This window comes from Stegodyphus dumicola, chromosome 1 (genome assembly GCF_044657685.1).
Source record: "Stegodyphus dumicola isolate Sdum_Otavi_A_Nest chromosome 1, ASM4465768v1".
NCBI lineage: Eukaryota > Metazoa > Arthropoda > Arachnida > Araneae > Eresidae > Stegodyphus > Stegodyphus dumicola.
In genome coordinates this window covers 138,465,058-138,485,459 of record NC_140768.1, presented here as the reverse complement: position 1 = coordinate 138,485,459, position 20,402 = coordinate 138,465,058, and the positions used below count along the sequence as shown (strand labels likewise).

The 20,402-nt window shown below is 31.7% G+C and overlaps 1 non-coding gene across 1 annotated transcript; it reads right to left on the bottom strand.

Annotated features, from left to right (window-relative positions):
- Positions 1-5,016: 5,016 nt before the first annotated feature.
- On the bottom strand, positions 5,017-5,089 carry TRNAA-GGC (transfer RNA alanine (anticodon GGC)). The gene has a single exon. It is a non-coding gene; the product is annotated as a tRNA-Ala (tRNA).
- Between the last annotated feature and the right edge of the window lie 15,313 nt (positions 5,090-20,402).

Sequence of the window (20,402 nt, the reverse complement as noted above, 5' to 3'; positions counted from 1 at the left end):
TATAAATAAATGACAAAATTATTCTCATGAACACGAAATTTAATTTTTTACTTTGAATCTCGGTCAGTATTTAAAGATATAAAGTCGGTATTTAAAGATCTAATATTTTTTAATATTTTCTGCAATTTTACGAACTTCAGTTTCTGAATGAAATACAAGCAAAACAAACACGCAGCTGAGCTCTAGTTAGGGAACCCTTAAACTAAAACTTCTGTTTCGTGGAGGCTTCCAAATATTAAGTGGGTTATTTTGCCCCCAGGAACATGAAAGCTTCTTTTCTGCTCCCTCCTTAGATTCATTTGGGAAGGGGAAATTTAGGGGGGTGTCGTTCTTCTGACAGTGGAAGAAGGAACCGCTTCTCTTGGATGTGATTAGTGGTCAGAATGGAGGCCTCGCTAATTGCAAGTTATTGGTCGTTAGAGCGCCGAACGCTGGCAACTGTAATTGCAGCAGATAGCCACTGGCCCGAAGTCCAGATCTTCATTTTTTAGAGGAATTCTGGGAAAAACGACCAAATGGCCTATGTGAAAACTACCGTACATCTAAGAATTCTAATTGCTAGGAAATACTATCGTTTTTTCTATGACATAATTATTAACTAGTTTTGAGGAATGTTTCAAAGCTAATCAAAAGAAAACAAACAAATCCAATTCGGTGGAGAAAATATTATGGTAAAGCGGTAATTAAAATATACTGATGTTATTTACCGTACTTAATTCAACATTTGCTAATTTAATTCCCTTTTGTCCTTGGCAAAAGTTTTAAATGAAACTGCACCGTCAGAAGATGAATCCCATAAGATAAATAAGGATTTTTCGGAATAGGAAATACTTAAAATTAAACTATGCGTTCGGAGATAATTGAACTCGAGTTTTCTAATTAAGTTTATCAAATATTTAAGAAGATAAACAACTATCTAATTACTAGCATGAAGAAAGCTGGCTGTGCAATTTTATTACTGTCCTTTGCCTAAAAGTGATTTAAGGGCTCAGCTGAACGTTCTGATCATAGCTCGTCTGTAAACGGTTAATTCTTATTTTAGATTATAGTACAAAGCTGATGGAACTATTTTAGTTTAATCAGTAATAATCAGCATATATCCCATACTATAGGAGACAGACAATTTCTAAAGACATGTATTGATTTCATCTAAAAGCGTTAATCCAATTGAATGTGTGTTGCAGATATTGTACTTAATTCCTGCTCATTGAAATGGAACTTTGGGGCTGTGATTAAGTTTAGTATATCTATAGGTTGTAGATAGCAATTAAAGTTCTTAGTTTAGTTTAATTTCATTTGTGTAATTTTATTTGTTTAATGAGAAGCATTTACGAATAAACTACTGGCAACTAAGAAGGAATAACCCGAGTAACGCGTTTACGTCGATAATGCTGCGCCAGAAATTAAGAACTGTATCTGTATGCTACAAGTGAATCTTCCTTGTTAACATTCAACTATCACAATCTCAGAATCTAAATTTTATTGCAGACACACATATAAATTTTATGAAATGTTACTCAACAAGTAATTGTTCGATAGTAATTTTTATGAAAGACATTATTATTGTGAAATTAAAAAAATCTAAATAATATTACTCAGCGTAACTGAGAAAAATTGCATTAAAACTTGTAAATACGAAATATGGCAACATATATTTCAAACGAGCGCAGCGTGGTCACAAGGAAGAAAAAAAAAGGAGATTAAAAAAAAACGGGGGGGGGGGAGAGGCATAAAATAAACATTTTCTTCAGTTTATGCTTGTGTTCCGTCTATTCATTTGTAGCTTTCTTTGTCATAATTCAATCAGAATTTAGAGAGGGGGGAAAAACTTAGACGCACCGAGGGGAAAGAAACGTGGATTTTTTTTTAAACTTTGTCGTCGCGAATTAAAATCCTGTTAATGGAGTGAAAATTTAAAGCAAACACGAGTCTCTTGCAAAAAAAGAGCATATTAATAATAAAAAAATATTTCCTTACCCCCAAAAAAAAAAAAAAAAAAAAAAAACTGTCGGTAGCGCTTTTGATAAGAGAAAATTTCTTTTAAGTTACCAAAAGGGAGAAGAGAATGAGTAAAATTATACAAGTTGAGGTCGATAGGGTAGCGTAGTATCTAAGAGAAGAAGACTAAGGTAATTTTCATCTTTTTATGACAACGAAAGTTTGGGGAAAAAATAGTGAGAGTTATTGTAAGAGGGAAGGAGATTTTTTTTATTTTAATTTTTTTAATACCCTCAAAGAGGGGGTCTTAAAGTCCTTTCTCTTATTTACTTTTCACAGAGAAGAAATTAAGAAAGAATACGGGAAAGCTACAAACATAAAAAGAGAAAAAAAATTCACAGAGTGCAATTGTCGACGGGCAGAAAAACAACAACTTACGAATGCACAAAAAGGGAGCATTTCACCCACCGCCTTTTCCCGACGTTTTTTTCCTTCCTTTTTTTTTCCCGCTGCGTTGCAACGTACGCGTGTAACAACAACAAAAAAAAGTTTGGGGACGGTTGACACCACGTCCTTTTTCAGCTTAATTATCTTAGGGTCGCGCGGTTGAAAGAAAAAAAAAATATATAAGTGAAAATGGAAACTAAAACGCGAATTGCGGTATGGCTTCCTCTGAACTGAAGATAAGAAGAGCTTGAAAATGTAGCATATTTAAAGCATCGATCCTAATTGATTCTTACACCACCCTCAGGCTTCTTACTAATAGGATCCTGAGAAGCCGCTATTTATTCGGCAAAAGAGATGGAAGAATTCTGGGCCCAATATGTTTCCTTCTCCCCCTATAGGGGTGGGGGCAATAAAGCCTGCGAGTGTTTTTGCTAGGTTTTTTCCGCCTTGGCCTTCCTTTGTTCCCGCTTTGTTATTTTTCCTGGGGTCTCCAATTTTCAATAATAATATTGTTTGGTTAGGGAGAGGTTAATTTTATTCCGGTCAATTCTTAATTACTCAGATTACTTTGCGAAAAGTAAGTTCAAAAGATTTTGTTCCAGCTTTGAAATGTTAATGGAGCAACGCTTCGTTCTTTTTATGTTATTTTTTTTAAAAAGGGAAGTCATGTTTGTGCATGTTTATAACAAAGGATACTACGATGTGTAGGGTGTTGTAGTATCAAAGATCTTCTGGTAATAATGGTCTTTGTGGGTTTTTATATGCAAAATGTGAACGTCTGAGAATTACATCTGGCTCTGATTGAGTATTATCTTTGAAGAGGGTTTGCTTCATTTTTCTTTTTTCTTTTCTTTTTTTACGAATGAAATATTGGGAATCGAAAATGTGAATTTTATTAGTTTTAGTTTTATGCCTTGGGGGTGTACCTTTAAAGCAAACTTAGAAATATCTTTCCAGAAAATACTGATTATCATTGTTTATAATTTTTGAAACTTTGATTAATAGGCAGAGGAAACTATTTTTCTCCTAAAGGCTTTGTCCGGTGAAGATAAAATCTAGATTATAAAATGAAGCAACAACTGCTGCTTCTGATGTTATTTATTCAATTTTATTTCTCAAATGCTTACGATTTTAGAATTAATTTTAAAACTGTACCTAGAACTAAATTTTGAAACATAGTTTTCAAGCTAACCAACATTTTTAGGAAATTGCTTCGGTAAAATTTAGCGAGTCGCTCTTGTTAAAAAAGAGAGCTGCGTCCTGTTTTCAATCTGCAACACCCCGAAAGCATATCCAAATGTACTTCACCTCTCTTTTCCCACCATCAATCTCTTAACAGGATTTTTGGTTATAGAATATTTTAAGTCAGGCCTCTGCAACCTATGACCCGCGGGTCATCTAGTACCCTATTTCATGATTTCAAGCGGCCCACTTAAGTTCCGAAAATAAGGTATAATATATAAAACATAAATATGAAACGAGCAGTTGAAGAATGCATAAAAAATAAATCGAAAATAAATAATAACCATAGCACTTTTGTTTGATTGTAAAAGTTGCAGTAACGACCATGCATTTTTATTTTTTTTAAATAAAAATTGTAACATAATTTGATGGAGAAATAAGTTTGGAGTGTGGATTCGCAATCCGTTATTCCAAAAACCTGGCTTTGCTGTTTTGTCCGCATTCAGATTAGCTTGTGAATGGGAGCAAATAGCTTCTCACATGAAATTTATTTTAAGAAAAGGGAGCAGATTAACTACTGAAAATTCAGATGTTCGTATTTGCTTTAAGAAAACATACTATAAACCATACTTACCTAAACTGACGTCACAATTTCAGCATCAGGTAAGCCATTAAGTTATGTTTGGTTTCATAATAAGTAGAATCAGAATTTTAATTTCTATATTTACATTTTAAAGCATATTGTAATTATTTCTCTATAAAATGTATCTTGTTATTCACCACGAAAAAGTGTTCTAAAATAAATATACCACTGACCCGAAACATCGTCTTAATATATACATATTTTGATAGATTTTGACCCATAGCCGAGAAAGGTTGCGGACGCTTGGTTTAGTGTTCCCATGTCGCAGAGATATTATATACATTTAGAAGCATCCCTACCTTCTCTTCAATTTGAACCAAGACCGAAGACTATGGTTAGTGGCTCTCCTAACTCCATGGCTTTATAGCGATATTTAATGCAAGAAGATATACATTTGGTTATTGATATATTAGATTGTATTTAGATTCATTTTAGACATGAAGTTTTTTGTACAAAATCTATTTAAAACTTAATACCTTGTCTACAGATTATAGATACTCCGAAATCTATGATCTATGGATATTTAACGTACAAAATAATACAATTTGTATTATTTTGTACGTTACGTAGCATAAATACGTTATTTTGTACGTTTACGTAGCATGTATGATGTATGATGCTACATAAATTCTTAAAAAAATAATAGTATACGCTTCACTCTTTTTACAGAGTAAATTAGTAAATTCTTTGTAAACGGAAATTAGGTTATTTCATTGAATCACATAGCGATGGGTGCTATTTGATTACACTCTCTTATAGAGACATTAGGATATTTTTGGAATCAAGCAAGATGAAAAATGAGCAAATGCCTTCGCCGGGAATCGAACCACAGACCTCTGGAATGCCGGCCCAACGTGCTGACCACTACACCACGAAGGCACGCTAGGTAGACGGGAGAAATACCTTATATACTCCCCTTTTTAAAGGGCGAATGGGGTTTTCAGGGGACCCAATCGCCAAATCCTGGGTGTGGAGAATCATCATCTAACATCCTTTTATTTCGGGCGCCACTGTAGAGACATTAGGATATTTTTTGGAAGCAGGCAAGATGAAAAATGAGCAAACATCTTCGCCGGGAATCGAACCACGGACCTCTGTAATTCCGGCCCAGCATGTAGACCACTACACCACGAAGGCACGCTAAGAACGTGGGAGAAATACCTTACACTGTGTTTACATGCCGTTTTTCCTTTACTAAGCATCCACCATATAAAGGCTGATTCTAGTTAAGAGATCCATGCGACAGAAAAATCCTATGATTCATACGAACAATATAGGGAGAGTATTGCCAACCTTTCAAAATTTTATTAATTATTAATTGTATATTTTTCCTCATTATCATAATATATATATCGTAATGAGGAATAAATATACAATTCATGAAAAACTTTATTAAACACAGAAAACCAAAACTTTTGCCAACAACGAACTAACAAAATTAAAAAGTTGCAAATAATTTAATTAATTTGGTTCTTATTGCTTGATTAAACAGTTGAAAATTATTTTATTTCATAAAAATGTTCGTACTGTAATTTTGTTTACCAGCACATTTCAAAATTATTGAAAAATTTAAAAATTTAAAAATTTTTCTTCTGACTGCGTATTTCTACTTTTTCTTGACCTTTGCTTTTGCAGTCTAATTTTCATTTCCTGCTCACTAGTGTTGTGCTGGTAGAAAGAAAATTTGTTATTCATTCAATTTATATTTTAACTGTGAATTTATTGGCTCAGAAAGGGATTTCCTTTCGCATTTCTTGGTATACCAAACCGGTGAGGAAATTATCCCAGACAATGTCAAATTCTTAGCTATTTTCATGATCTTCTTGAATTTTATAATTTTTACAGTACATAGAAAAAGCGCGTTTTTGAAATATTTATGCCAATTCCTTTTCTTTGTTAACAAATTATTTGCCACATTTGAATTTCTTTATTGCTACCGAGTTATTGTAGCTAGCAGCGTGTAATTTGAATTCAGCTTTTTGACTTTTTTCTTATTTTAAGTAGTTTAAGTTTATTATTTTCGCAAGGTTTGTAGCTTTTACAATACGCTGTAAATTTTCTTTGCTTTTAAAATTCTACAAGCTTAAATTTATATTCAGTTTTAATTTGTTTGTATTTTTTTTTTTTTTTTTTTTTTTTTTGCCTTTACTGTTTGATGGCGCTAATTTACTTAAATGCAATTGTGTATCTGTTGGACAGAAGCAGGCATTTTATTTTACCTTCTTCGGCATATCAGCCTCATGAAGAATATCTACCAGGAAGTGTAAAATACTTCGCTATGTTTCGCTATTTTCTTGTATTTGATTATTCTTTACATATTATTTTCATGTCGTAAAAATTTTATTTGTTTTGTATTTTGTACTTTTCTATTTATTTTTGTAAGTAGAAACTTGTAAGTAGTACTTGTGCTACTTGTATGTAAGTAGTACTTGTGCTTGTAAGTAAACTTTTGTAGGTAGTACTTCTGAAATATTTCATGGTGCACAAGAGTTTAAATACTCTTAAAATAAAAATAAAATTGACACTGTAAATTTTGGCACTATTTTTGCCAATTCTTTTTTATTTATTACAAGCTTGAGCGCGGTATGTGAATCTGATTTGAATTTATTTTGAATTTAATTATATATATATATATATAAATGCCGGATGAACTATAAATGTTCATTCGGAAGTAGGATTACATAACACCAAGAGAAAAATAGCACCAAAAATGCTGAATACAAAAGTCTGCGCTCTTGTAATTTTATTGAATTAAAATAATTTTTACCGAACTGATATAAATAAAATCATAATTAGTGTACATAAAGGAAAATTTTAAAATCGCTATTAAGTAGCTACTTATTTATAAAATGCCTTACACGATTATGCATTATTCAAAGCGCTTAAAAATTGATCATAAAGTTCGCATATGTTACACAAAAAATTTGTTATGTGTAACATCATTCTTCAAGATCTTATTCCTAGCGAACACTGATTTGGTTGTATATTCGAAAGGTATTTTACAGCGTATACAAAAGGAAATTAATTAATTATAGTAAAACTTAAAAAAAAAAAAAAACATGCTTATCTAGGAAGATTAAACTTTGCCGTAAATATTGAAAAGAAAAAATATACTCCAAAATTAGAGAACTTCCGTTCTTAGATTGGCTTTAATTCCAGTTAAATGTTGTACATATTCTAAGAGATCCTATAGCTCTTTCCTCTCTAAGAAACAAAATTATTCCGCAGAATATTTTGCAGGATCTTCGAAACAGTGTACAGAATATTTTTATTTTTCTCCCATTACTAAAGAACAGAAAACCTTCTACAGAACAACGTTTGTCCCAAAAGGTTATTACTTCTTAAAAAGAGAGGTCAACACCCTTTGGTAATGTGGTAGGGGAGTCATAGCCTTGTGCCCGGGTTCGAATCCCATAAAAGACATGGAGGTTTGAGTAATCTGTCCTTCCCTTCCTGTGAGCCTAGTGAAGAAAGTGGTAACGCTCTGCCTCTTCTGTTGCTTCTTGATGACCAATCGATTTAGCCATTTCCGGCCAATGCTTGAATAGCAAGGGTTCGATCATTTGAAAAAAATGATAGATTCGTATCAGTTTCTGTCCAAACGAATTAGCATTTGTTTAGTTTAGTAAAATTAGTTTCAACCAAAGACTGACTTTCTTATTTTTTAATTTTCCATGCATGTATTAAACTATTCCATTACGGTTACGAAGAGAGGAAGAAAGAAAATGCATTAAACCAAAGAAAGAAAGAAAAGTGCATGAAACCAAATCTCACCTTCTCTAATAAAGCCGTAGAGAAATTAACACCTTTAAGGAGCTTTTGCCTTTAGCCACTAGCATGTTAACATGATACCGATTTTCTTTATGTGTGTTACGGCATGTAAAAATTACGAGTGCCAATTAAAATGTCTAAAAATGTTATTCAATATAAATACGTAAGAATGTTTATTCTAAACGCTGTGGAATGCTAGAAAAAATAAAAATTTATGCAGAAATTGTATATTTGTAGAGCACGGTAATTTGAGTAAATAACTTTGCTAGGGCATACATGATCACTCAATGGGAACGGTATATATGTTAAGCTATTCAGCAACAGCCTACATCCCACAAACTACGCACCTCATTTGTTACGTCTCGCCCCCCTGCGGCTATGGGAAAAATAATTTCCTCAATCCATTCCCAGGGTTGAAAAAAATATTTTAATTCATTTTTTCCTCCTTTTGCGCATTCTTTTTTTTTTACATGGCTTAAATAAATGCCGTCTTCAGCAAGAAGAACTCCATATAATTTAAGTGAGGGATACGTTCCAATGTTGTTGTTGATGACATCGTGCCTTGGGCATGAGACGTGTTCAAGGAGGTCGCCCAGAAGTGCTTTCGTCGAGCCCTCAGGCCAAGGGCTCTTCATGAGAGGAGGAGGAGAAGCAATACCTCCCCAACCCTTCAGCCCCGCTCTCAAATAATGGGAAGACAAATCAGTTATTATGCCGTTCTTATAATGCCTCTGTTCTGACATCCCAAGCCTAACTTATATATAATAAGATGCTTCAAGTAAATGAGGCTTCCTGGACACAAGACGTTAGGTGGAGAGTGGACGCATTCTGCTAAAGTTTGTACATCTTACACATTCTCTGCCTGAAGAGGTATCATCTTCTTAGAAGTTAATATAGGAGGAATTGATTGTCAACATAATTTGAGCATTTCCACCAGCATATTCTCTATCTCGTTAGCATCTGAAAGACTGTATTTTTGAAGGAGTTGAACGTTTCTAATTGCTAGCATAACTTTATATACTGTGATCCTATTTCTGCTAAGTCTAGTTATTCAAGTGTAAGGCGAATGTCAGCTCGTTGTAAGCATGCACAAATACAGATGATGTGGTTTCTATTTTGAGTGAGATAATGTCTTGGGCGGGAACCACGTCTAATTTGCGTATATTTTTTATTTATGAATGCATTTGTACTTTACCTACATAAATCTGATCTTGTTAGTTAAATACCAAATATTATTTATTTATTTTATTTTATTTATTTTTTATTTCTCTAGTTTTTGCTTGAAGCTAAATGACATATTGTAGTAATTAACAATATGTAATTCTTCCCTGAAACAAACTATTTAAAAATCATTTTCATTTAATGAGTTTTTATGCAAAATCCGAAACATAATTAACTATTTATTTTCTAAATAATTCTATTTTGTCAGTAGAAAGTTATAAGAAGTTTTCACTTTCCCCAGTGGATGCTTTCGTGTTTTAAGTGACTGGACATCCTGCTAGCAGTCAGAAAATCCCGAGTTCACGTCCAAGGCTAACACAGCGGATTTATCTTACATTTCCTTCTCCGAAAATATATCTTAGTATCTCTACAAGGCTAAAAAAAGTTTCAGCATCAACTATTATATACCTTCAATAAAGAATTCCACTGGTACTTTGTTATTGATATGCTAAAATATTTGCAAGCATATCTTCTAGCCTTTTTTCACCAATTTAATCTTTTAAAAAGCAATGCAGGAAATAAAGGGGTGTACGTTAATTCTAAGCAGATAATTTAAAGAAAACATTTTACAGTGTAAAATGTTAATACGAACGAATGAAATAATATTACTATATTTTATATCTCAAAGTAGTTCGTTACAGTTAATTATTTCACTATCTTTATCCTTTAAAAATCAAGGTGGGAAATTAGCACTGTACGTTAATTCTAAGAACATAATTTAAAGAAAGAATTTTACGTTGTAAACGTCACTTACAAATATATACACTAATATTAGTGTATTCTATATTTCAAAGTAGTTAGTTAGAGCCAATAGTTTCAACGGAATTCCTTTTTACTTATAGTATTTTGCTGTCTATTTATATCTTGGATGTTACCACCATAAATCAGAACATTTAAATCATATGTTTAAAATGTTAAGAGAAACTAACAACCGATGTGAAGAAATATACAAGTAGATACATTATCTTCTAAATAGATAAGAATTATACATATTTTCATAAAATTTATAAAATTTTGAAAAAAAAATTGAAGTTGCAATACGCTGTAAGTTTAGACTTCTTAAATTCCATTTAAATAATAAAGAATTATAAATTGTTTCTGTTTAATTAGATACTTATCTAATTTTAAAAAAGAAGAAATGAAATATTTTGTACTATTTCTTTCTTCTTTATATAGATAAAAATTTCTTCTTTCGTCGAATTCAGCATCTTTATCATTGATTTTTTTAAATTTTAAATACATACAATCTCCCGTGCCACACAAATGTAAAACACGGAGTTTTCAAAAGTAAATTAATGAAAACATTAAATATTACATGCATAAATAAAACGAACAAAAGTACAGAACAGCAGTCTAGACTTCACGAAAACAGTTAAGTTCACTGGCCAAGTCACACCAGGCATTTTCAAATTATTCTGCAACCATAATCTAGGACCATCGAAGGTAGGACAGGAAAAATTTTAAATGCTCCACATCTTGAGGTACGTTTTTTGAACACTCACATAAAATATTTGATCTTAGAATGAAACGAAGCAGGCAGATTGAAAATTTACTCTGACCAGATAAAAACTGAGGTATTTTAAAATTAATAAAGAAGTAATACTAGGAATACTGTTCCATGATAAATTTAAGGAAGGAACGTTTTGGTGCTCTCAGCATTGCAACATGAAATATATTCTTCATCTCATTTAGATAAAAGTTTTTATACTAAAAAGACTTCAAATAACCCTTTGGAATGCTAATATTGATACAAATGGGTAAATGTAAAGCAGCTTTAGTTAAGAAATCATTTCCGTAGAATCCATGATGACCATACACATAAGCAAAATAGACATCTCCCCATAACTAAGCGAATCAACAGCTAACAAACTTTCGGTTACTAGGTTGTCGCTGCTGGTAATACTATTCGAAAGGTGAAGAGAAGAGAGAGGATCAGAACATACGCGGTACCTTGAGGATGTTGTCCCGTTATCCTTGATCCACTTGACGACAAGATAAATATAGAGAAGTTCTGCTTCAAAAATGTGTATTCATATCGAATACTGTGCTTAAAATAGCAAACTTCGCATTCGTCTTCAGAAAAAACATACATTAAACTAACCTTATCGTTCAATTTACAGTAATCTGTAAAGTAAACCATATGAAAATACTTTTCAATATTCTTTTTATAATCGCTGAAATTTATAGGCTGTAAAGTACCTTCTTGAGGAATATCGAGGAAGAGAATATTTTCATTTACAGTTTCCAAAGTATCGGTTGCCAATGATTCGAAAATATTATTCTGATATTCAGTTTTGAAATCAATAGGCGGAATTAGTATTTCCATATCATTTCTGTAGATGAGTGATTATTACTCATTAAAGAAAAACATCTGTTTGGATTTTCGATGATAATGCGTATTACAAAGCGCGACCTTATATTAATGCACTTCAAGGATACATGCGTGCTAAAAAAATTTTTCATGATTAAAAAATTATTCTGATTTTTAGTTATGGTATCGCACATATTACAGTCTTCCTGATAGTCTTCAGATAACAAGTTGAATTTTTAAATTAGCACTACACGAATATTTTTACATTATTCGTTCTATAAAGAAATAGCCTCTAAATTTCCTAAATATTCTCATTTATTGCACAAAAAAAATGCTTTAACCTAAAACTTAGCTAGGTAATAGATTATGAATGCTGCAGAGTGATTCTGCTGGGAATTAATAAATTTGATTAACAACAAGTTTTTAAATAAGCGAAAGCAAACTTTTGCCTTAACTGCTGAAATAGGATGGTTCTAGGATTAATCAAAATTCAAAAAGTTTAAATAACTGACTTGTTTTACCTATTCTAAGTATTTAAATTTTCTTGGTAATGACTACTAAAGTGACCTTGATATTCAATTTTAATCAAATGTATCGAGAAAAAACTTCTTCAAAATGTTTTTAATGCTTTGGATTTGGTGTCTTAGCGTAATAGAAATTATTGTCATCTGTAAGGAATTCTTGCGACAAAACTCTATAAAATTTATCCCGTGAAATAAACGCACATTTTTGGATAACTAAATCTTTTTTTTAAAATCAGTACAGGTTTTCATCTGGACTTCAATTACCATGAAATAATATTATTATTTTCCTACCATTTGAATTTCCCATTTTGAATAGTTTCTTTTAAATTTTATTATTCCAGATTTGTAAATTTTGGAGATCTAATTCTTAAATTAGTAGATTTAACATAATTGCTTGGCTTAAAATTAGTTGAGATGTTAAAGTGAAATTTTCATGCTAGAATCAGTTTTTTTAACTTTATGATTTTTGCACGTTTTTAATTTTCTTAAATATTGTTTTAACTTTTTAGAGCTTTATTGATAAATTCTTCGAGGCATTATCTCGTAATTCAAAGTCGTCAAACTGCAATTATTTTTCCTCTCCGCGGGCTTATAAAAGATGTTACCTTTAACAGGTGTTATAAAAGGGGAATTGCGAAGTATGATGTAGTCTATGATATCCATTTTCAACCCAGCAAACGAAAATATGAATATTTTTGAAAGTTTTCATTTTCTGTTTGATTTATGTTTCTCTATTTAACGAAGATCTATAATTTTTTTAACTGAATGTCATCATTTTTCCGACAGTCTTCGCAGAATTAAAATTCGAATGCAGCATATTCAAGATTTTTACAATATTAGCAATTTACGTGTATATTTCAACTGGCAGTAAGTCGGTAATAAGATAATTTCTCAAAAAAGAAACAAACTGAAAAGTTTTATATTTTAAGGGTCACTTGAAAGAGCTCTTTTAAAGTTTAATATGGCTTACCAGCAGACCTAAATTAAAACCTAAAAATTAATTTTTAGGTTTAATTTCACATTTCTTTAATTCATATTTAGTATATTTATAGACTATTTTAAAATGTTTTGGTACTGAATTTCACTTTTTTGTGTAAAATAGACTGTAAATGTCATATTTTTTGTTTGTACTGATACATTTTCAGCAGCATATTGCCCGAAAATACTTTGAATTTACGAATGATACGAAGATGATATTTTCAAGATGATGATATTTTATTTATTATTCTTAAATAACACATGTTTTTAAATAACACATTTTGGTACTAAATGGATATACATTTAAACTAATCTGAGAGCGTTATATATCTTCTGTATATTTAAAAAAATGAAAAAATGGGTTACTTAATTCTGTGAAATATATAATGGTTTTTAAATGGATATATTATGAATTAAATGCATTTTTCCTTAAGTCTGTAGGGTTTATATTTATTTCAACTAATATTTATTTTAAGTTTAAGCTATCTTTCCTGTCAAGCCTTTACTTTCCCCTGGAATTGGCAATGCCAGAGTATGTAAATTTTAGTAGAATGCGCAGAGTATTCAAATTTTTAGCAGAAGTAATTTGAGTTAAATAGTAGGCAAACGAGTTTGTAAGTGTGCTTCTTGATTCACGAGCGTGAAGGTTGCTTGGTAGAATTTTAAGAACCGCGCGTTTCGGCCTGTGTGCCTACTTCGGCAGTTAGTTGAATTCTTTCAACGTCTTAATCAGAAAGTTTGCTGAATCTCAGCTGTATCTTAGAACTCGTTTAAGATAGTTACAATTATAGAGCCTCGTAGATAGTGACTTCGTTAGTTATGCATCCTGTTATTTATTTTTAGTTGTACTCTTCTATTTTTTGTTACCCCGCCGGGTCGGCGTAGTTTGTGAGCGTCAAGTGAACGCAACTGTAAGTTCTAAAGTGAATAAAAAGGGATTAAACCCTTCTTACGAGTTTGTGTAACTTCCAGTTCATAGCAGTCTCTACTACTGTTGCGGACAAGTTGGGGCCACGCAACATCGCAAGTCAATCAAAGTAAATAATAATATTTTTAAAACTGTATATATTGTTTAAATATCTTTCCTTGTTAACCAACAGACAGATTAAATCTAAAGGATAACTATCTTATATTTTTCCGAATGGCAACAGGCTCGAATTGGAAATTAAGCAACGCAAAATCGCGTTTCGAGAGTAAAGCCGTTTGGGGCTAGTAATAACACTAAGTGTCTAACACATTGAATAAGATATTATTTTCATTTCATAAAATATTTCTATCAATGAAGATTTTGACAATTGTTTTTCACAAAATAAATCTACTTTTCTCCCCTAACAAAAAAGCATTTTTTTTTTTTTTTTTTTTTTTTTTTTTTTTTTGTATTTGATAGTCTAGAATGTTTTAATACTTTGTAAACGTAAAAATATAACATTACGACTTCAGATTATTAACTGATTTTATTGATTGATTCCTTTTCAATCTCAACTTGCTTGTCCTCAAATGAATTAAGGAAAATACATTTACAAATGTTAATATATTACTTTAATGAATCATCCTTACAACCTTTCTCAGGTCAGCCTAAAATCTTATAATTCAAAGGTAAATATATAAGGTATTTCTCCTGCTTTCTTGGCACGCCTTCGTGGTGTGGTGGTCTGCATGCTCCAGAGGTCCGTGAAGGCGTTGCTAATTTTTCATCTTCCCTGCTTCAAAAAAAAAAAAAAAAAAAAAAAAAAAAAAAAAAAAAACCCTAATGTCTCTACAAATTGATTTCAAGAATTTTATTTGAATTATCCTTCTGAAGAATTACTGGGTAATTAATTATTTAAGGAATTGATTAACTAAGTTAAAATGACTTCTGTGTTTAATTCCTAGAAATCACATCATTTTTTAAAACATTTAACCCTCACATCAAATTAAAATTAATAAAATAAAATATCATTTTGAGAAATAAAATATCATCATCTTGAAAATATCATCTTCGTATAAAAACAATATGCGATTCATCGTTTTCAAATACCTCACACTGTGAAGTGCAGTCATTCAAATGAACCTTACAGAAAGATAGATAGTCATCAGGTAAAGTATTTAAGCATTTGATCAATCACATGAAAAGTATCTGGCTTCTATTCCAAGTCCAAACATGTGTCTTCATAGCAACGTAATACAGACGTCTCTTCAAAGAGAAAAGGGGGATACAATCAATCTGCACTCGATCAGAAAGCGTCCTTCCCAAAGTATAAGGAAAATTATAAAAGAGACACATTCAGTCAGAATATATCGCACACTGACAAAATACTCGAACTAACAGATATATATTCCACACCAAAAAAATTGTATTAGTATAAAAATCATACTCGGTAACATCATGACAATATCAAAGTAAGAAATAGGTGTCTCAGTGCTTAGTCAAACATCAACATTTTAAGTCTTGCGATTTCTTAAACTTTCAGTCAACTGACTGTTTGAGCTTTCAGTCAAACATCAATATTTTAAACTTTAAGATTTCTGAAATTTTTAGTCAATGGGCTTTTTGTCAAGACTTCTTAAATTTTCAGCTACCTGACTTTCTGAGCTTTCAGTCAAGAATCACTTTTTTAAGCCTTAAGCCCTTAAAGTTCTCAATCAACTCACTTCCCGAGCTTCTGATCAAACATCAACATTTTCAACATTAATATTTCTGAAGGATTGAGCGCAGCTTTCAATAAAACATTAGTTCAACCGTTTGGTGATCTTCGAAGTATTAGACTAGACTAAAAAAAAAACAAATATTTCATTAAATAACATAAATGACAGATTAAAATAGCCTTCAATTATAACAAATTCTATGGATGTAAAATTTTCATTTCTCATGCAGAAGATAAACAAAATCACTTGCAGATACATAAGGATTGTAGTATAAGAAACCCAAATCACATAATAAATTAAACAATTAAATGCGATATCTTTGTTAAAGACTTAAATCGAAATATTTGCTGAGGCGCTGATTTTTTTCTGATAATCAAAGACAGTTCCTACTACTTGAGATACGTTTCAATACCTGTGTATTATAAGAAAAGCAAGCAATAAACCTTAAAATGAAGTATACTATAAAGGCTGGAAAAATTTCACAGTACTTTAGAATAAGAATTTTGTTCTTTAGTTTAAGAGAGTATTTCTTTACTAATATTGTATTACAAAAATACAATTAGCCTAATTCTAATAAAGGTTTTTTATAATAAATGTAAGACTGCTTTTCTGCCCGATCTTAGACTGTTCTTCGAGATTGATCCATTTTATTTATGCCCTAGAAACACGAATAAAATGGATAAGGAATTCTAAAAAATATCCACAGTTGTAATTGACCTTATGTGTTAAAATAAAAAAACAGTAATTTGTATTTTATTTAAATAAAAGTAATTTTTATTTGAATGCAATAAAGATGAAAATAACCACCTTCGTGAAGAGCAAAACAAATCTCAAACATTTTCTCTTCGTCGCTCAGAAGAACTTATCAGCTAGATTTCAAAAAACTTCAACTTCTGCTCCGGGGAAGCTTTTCCACATCCAAAAACAAAACCAAAACACACACAAAGACGCACTACCCCAGAAACAGGCGAAGAAAGCTATTTTGGAAAATAGGCACCAGAGAACTATGTAGAGAATAGACAGGGCAACCCCTTCCTACCCCCCGGACAGCCCCCTTTTCCTCACCTTCCGCGAGGGGAAAGGTGTGAGAACCTGACCATCCGCTGCACTTCTCTGTATCCAAACGAAACCCACCTACTTGTCAAGTGCCGACTGTCTCACTTTCTAGAAGAGCCTTCCGAATCCCATTTTCCTTTGCCTCAACCAGAAATTAGCCCCGCCTCCACCCTCTCTGCCATCCCCCAGCGCCACTTCCCCCCGTTAAGCGTGTAGCACGGTAGCGGCAAACTCGCTCTATTTTTTCCCTTCCTTCGCCTTTTGCTGCCTGGGCCCTTTTTTTCTTTCCTGGGAATAACAGCTCGGCTAATAACGGAGTTTATTCACATTCATCCGAAAACGGCCACTTTCTGCGCGAGATTTGGTTTTCACGCGATTTATTGCCCCCCCCCCCGATTTCTAGCCCCTCTTTCAGTTGTATCCACGAGGTTTTAGATGTTGGAAATCTCGCGCGCGTGTCGTCACCAACATGTAAATAAGTGGTTTTTTCCGAGATGGGCATCGTTGGTATATGTGGGATTTACAAATCAAATTTGTTTTTTTGCTAACCACAGCTTTACAGAAAGATCCAGAGTTTTCTACATAGCAACTTAAGTTATAGCATTCTAACTTTGAATGAATCCGAACTTTTAAAGAATTCCCGTCTGGAATGGTTTTGCTTCTATATTTAACGCCTTTAAAGATCTAGATTTGCCAGTGATATTTTGGAGTGAACTATTTAATTCATTATTAAGCACTATGATAATTCAGTTTTTCATGGCTTATAAAAAAATGATGGTCGTTGAAATTTTAATTAAAATTTATGTTCAGATTTACAAATATTGTATTCCTAAATTTCATTATTATTACATAATAACTAATTTATAATTATGAATATGTTTCAGTTTTGATTTTTAAAAATTTTCCTGTCTCTTTATTTTATTTTCCTATGATTTTAAACGGATTTTTATTATATAAAATGGCATGTATATTATGAGTGTAAATTATCTTTTACTGTGTGTAAAAAGCTTAGAGATAAGCTATGAGGATTGACCATATTATACACCTATGGTGAACTTGAAATGCGTTTTATATACACTATATTTGAAATGGCTTGAAATGGTGACTGTTAACTATTATTAACTATTACAAGCACTGCATGGATATATTCGCTTGTTTATCAGAAATTTTTTCTTCCCTAGAATAGCTTTCTTTGTCTTTTTCTGGGGAAGTTTTTAATTTAATGCGTTTACTTTCACATTATTTGGGACATAGGGGTTAGGTTTAACATTAAAAACAATTGATAATTGTATAGTTTAAAAAATCTGAAAGGTTTCAGATTTTAAATTACGTCCAAAGAGGCGTTTTTTAACGTTTTGTGTGTTACCTTTATTTATTAAATATCACGTTATTCGCACTTAAACCGTAAAATCCAGTTCAATAGCAATGCCGCAAAATAATTTTAAAAGGAGCTTATCTTTAGGATTTCCGATACACAGTTCTGCGCGCTGGAGATAAAAAGTTTTTTTTCCCGTAAACTGTTGCCATTGCTCGCTTTTAAATCTTTGAGTTTGTTACTCAAAAATTCGTTAAAGGTTTACAAAATATGAAACCGATCCTAAAACGAATTCCAAATTTCAAATTGGGTCTTCCACATGCCCATATTCGTAGGAGGATTACGTCATTCAAACTTCAATGCCTCTAGGTACCGTTGTTTTATCACAATTCGAAAAACATACAAACATTTGTGCATATGCTTCATTATTTAATTTCTTAATATATAATACAGGGTGATAATATTTAGTGGCAACAGATTAAAAAGTGAAAAGGACATTTATAGTGATTCCAAGCAAAATCGCAAAACGAAAACAATAATCCTTCAGGAATAAAGCCCCTTTGGACTCCCGATTATAGGTTGCTTAAACATAGTTCAAACAAAAAGGTTAGGAAAGAATATTTAGAAACATAGTAAGCAAGAGTCATGCAGTTAGAAAGATTACACTTTTCTATGTCTGTTTCATTGAAAAGTAAAAGAATTTATGTCTAAATAAAATGTTTAATGCTTGAAACTAAATCTGTATTTAGTTAAACTATGCAATGTTATGCAAAACAATAAATGATTTACTTGCAGTAGTTATTTATCAAATAACTGGGCGACTCATTCGAAGAATCAGTTTCCCGAACTCATCCTGATCCAGTTAGAAAGATTACACTTTCTTATGTCTGTTTTCTTGATCTAGTTAAAGTACATAATGTGATGTAAATAATTTACTTGAAATCGTTATTTTGTGTTTTTAGTAACTGAGGAAGTCACTGCTTTCTGAAAAATTAATTATCTGAAACCCATCTTGGTAAAGTTGACTTGCTACCGATGTTACTGCATACACCATCCTGTAAATCACGTTTTGCTGTACAACTAGTTTTGATGCCGGGAAGCAAACATAAAAAATTTCAATTGATTTTAGTTTCTAGTCGCTCTGTGGTTTCTTTTCGATAAATTCCCTCAAACATTTACAGTAAATTGTTTAAATAAATAAATATAAAAAAGTTATTATCTATAAATATATAATTATAGACTAGTTAAAATAAATCTAAATGTAAGATAAAATAAATCTACAAGCATTTGCGCAAATGAATATAAACTAATGAAGCATTTCTGCCTATTTTGAGCTGTTATTGAATATATAGAATGTATGAAGTTTCATTATCTTTTAAAATTTAGTAACGGATACTTTTCATTCGCTTTTCTAATAATCTTAGCATGCAGCAGTGATGTCTAATATTTTAGAACTTCCAGGATGCATAGTCTAATAAATATATGCAAATAGCCGTACCATCTGTCAAAAATGCTCCAACGACAGCATACTGAATTTCATATCTGTTAACAATCAAACTATCAATTGTTATCGCTTCTAATAGCATTATTTATATTAGTAAATTTACTTTGGGGTCAGAGGTTTTTTGAAGCAGAATTTCGTAAAACGTATATATCGTATAACGTCTATATTTCCTACAACGATTTTTGTATAATGTGTTTCGATATGCATACGAGCATAAATTAATTATTTTACTGTGTAAAGAAAACTGAGAAATGTTAGTGTTTATGCGTATCGTACTTTACTCATAATATTTCAATTTTCTAACGAATTGAATGAGCGAACGCGTGAAACTCGCTACCATATGAATTGCACGGGAATGACAATAAGAGAATTAAAAAGCTGCGAATGAATTCAACTTTTAAAATTGTATATAGATTTTGAAACTTGGCGATAAGGCTGAACGAAGATTAAATAATAAATAAATAATATTAAATAAAAATTAAACGAAAGTGGGCTAATTATTTTATTGCTTTATTTTACAATATAAATCAAATATTCCGCAACAACGAGCAGTAAATTTAGCAAAATTAATAAATCTATGAATTTAATCAAAAACTTCTTTGTATGCAATGTTTCTAGCAAAATCATTACTAAGCCCACGGAGGCCGAACGATAAAATTACTATAATGCCATCCAGAGTGTGAATTCTGGTAAACGGACTGGCCGCATAGGAGTTTACGTTGTTTTTCCCAAGTGTAACGCGTATGCGAGCCAGTTTCTCTTGGAACGTTCTCCTCGTAGGCATTCCTACCTTAGGAAGATAGCTCTCGAGTGCTTTGTCGTAATTAAATAAAACCAAAAAATTCATTATTAAAATGAATGTACATATGATACATACGTATGGTGTT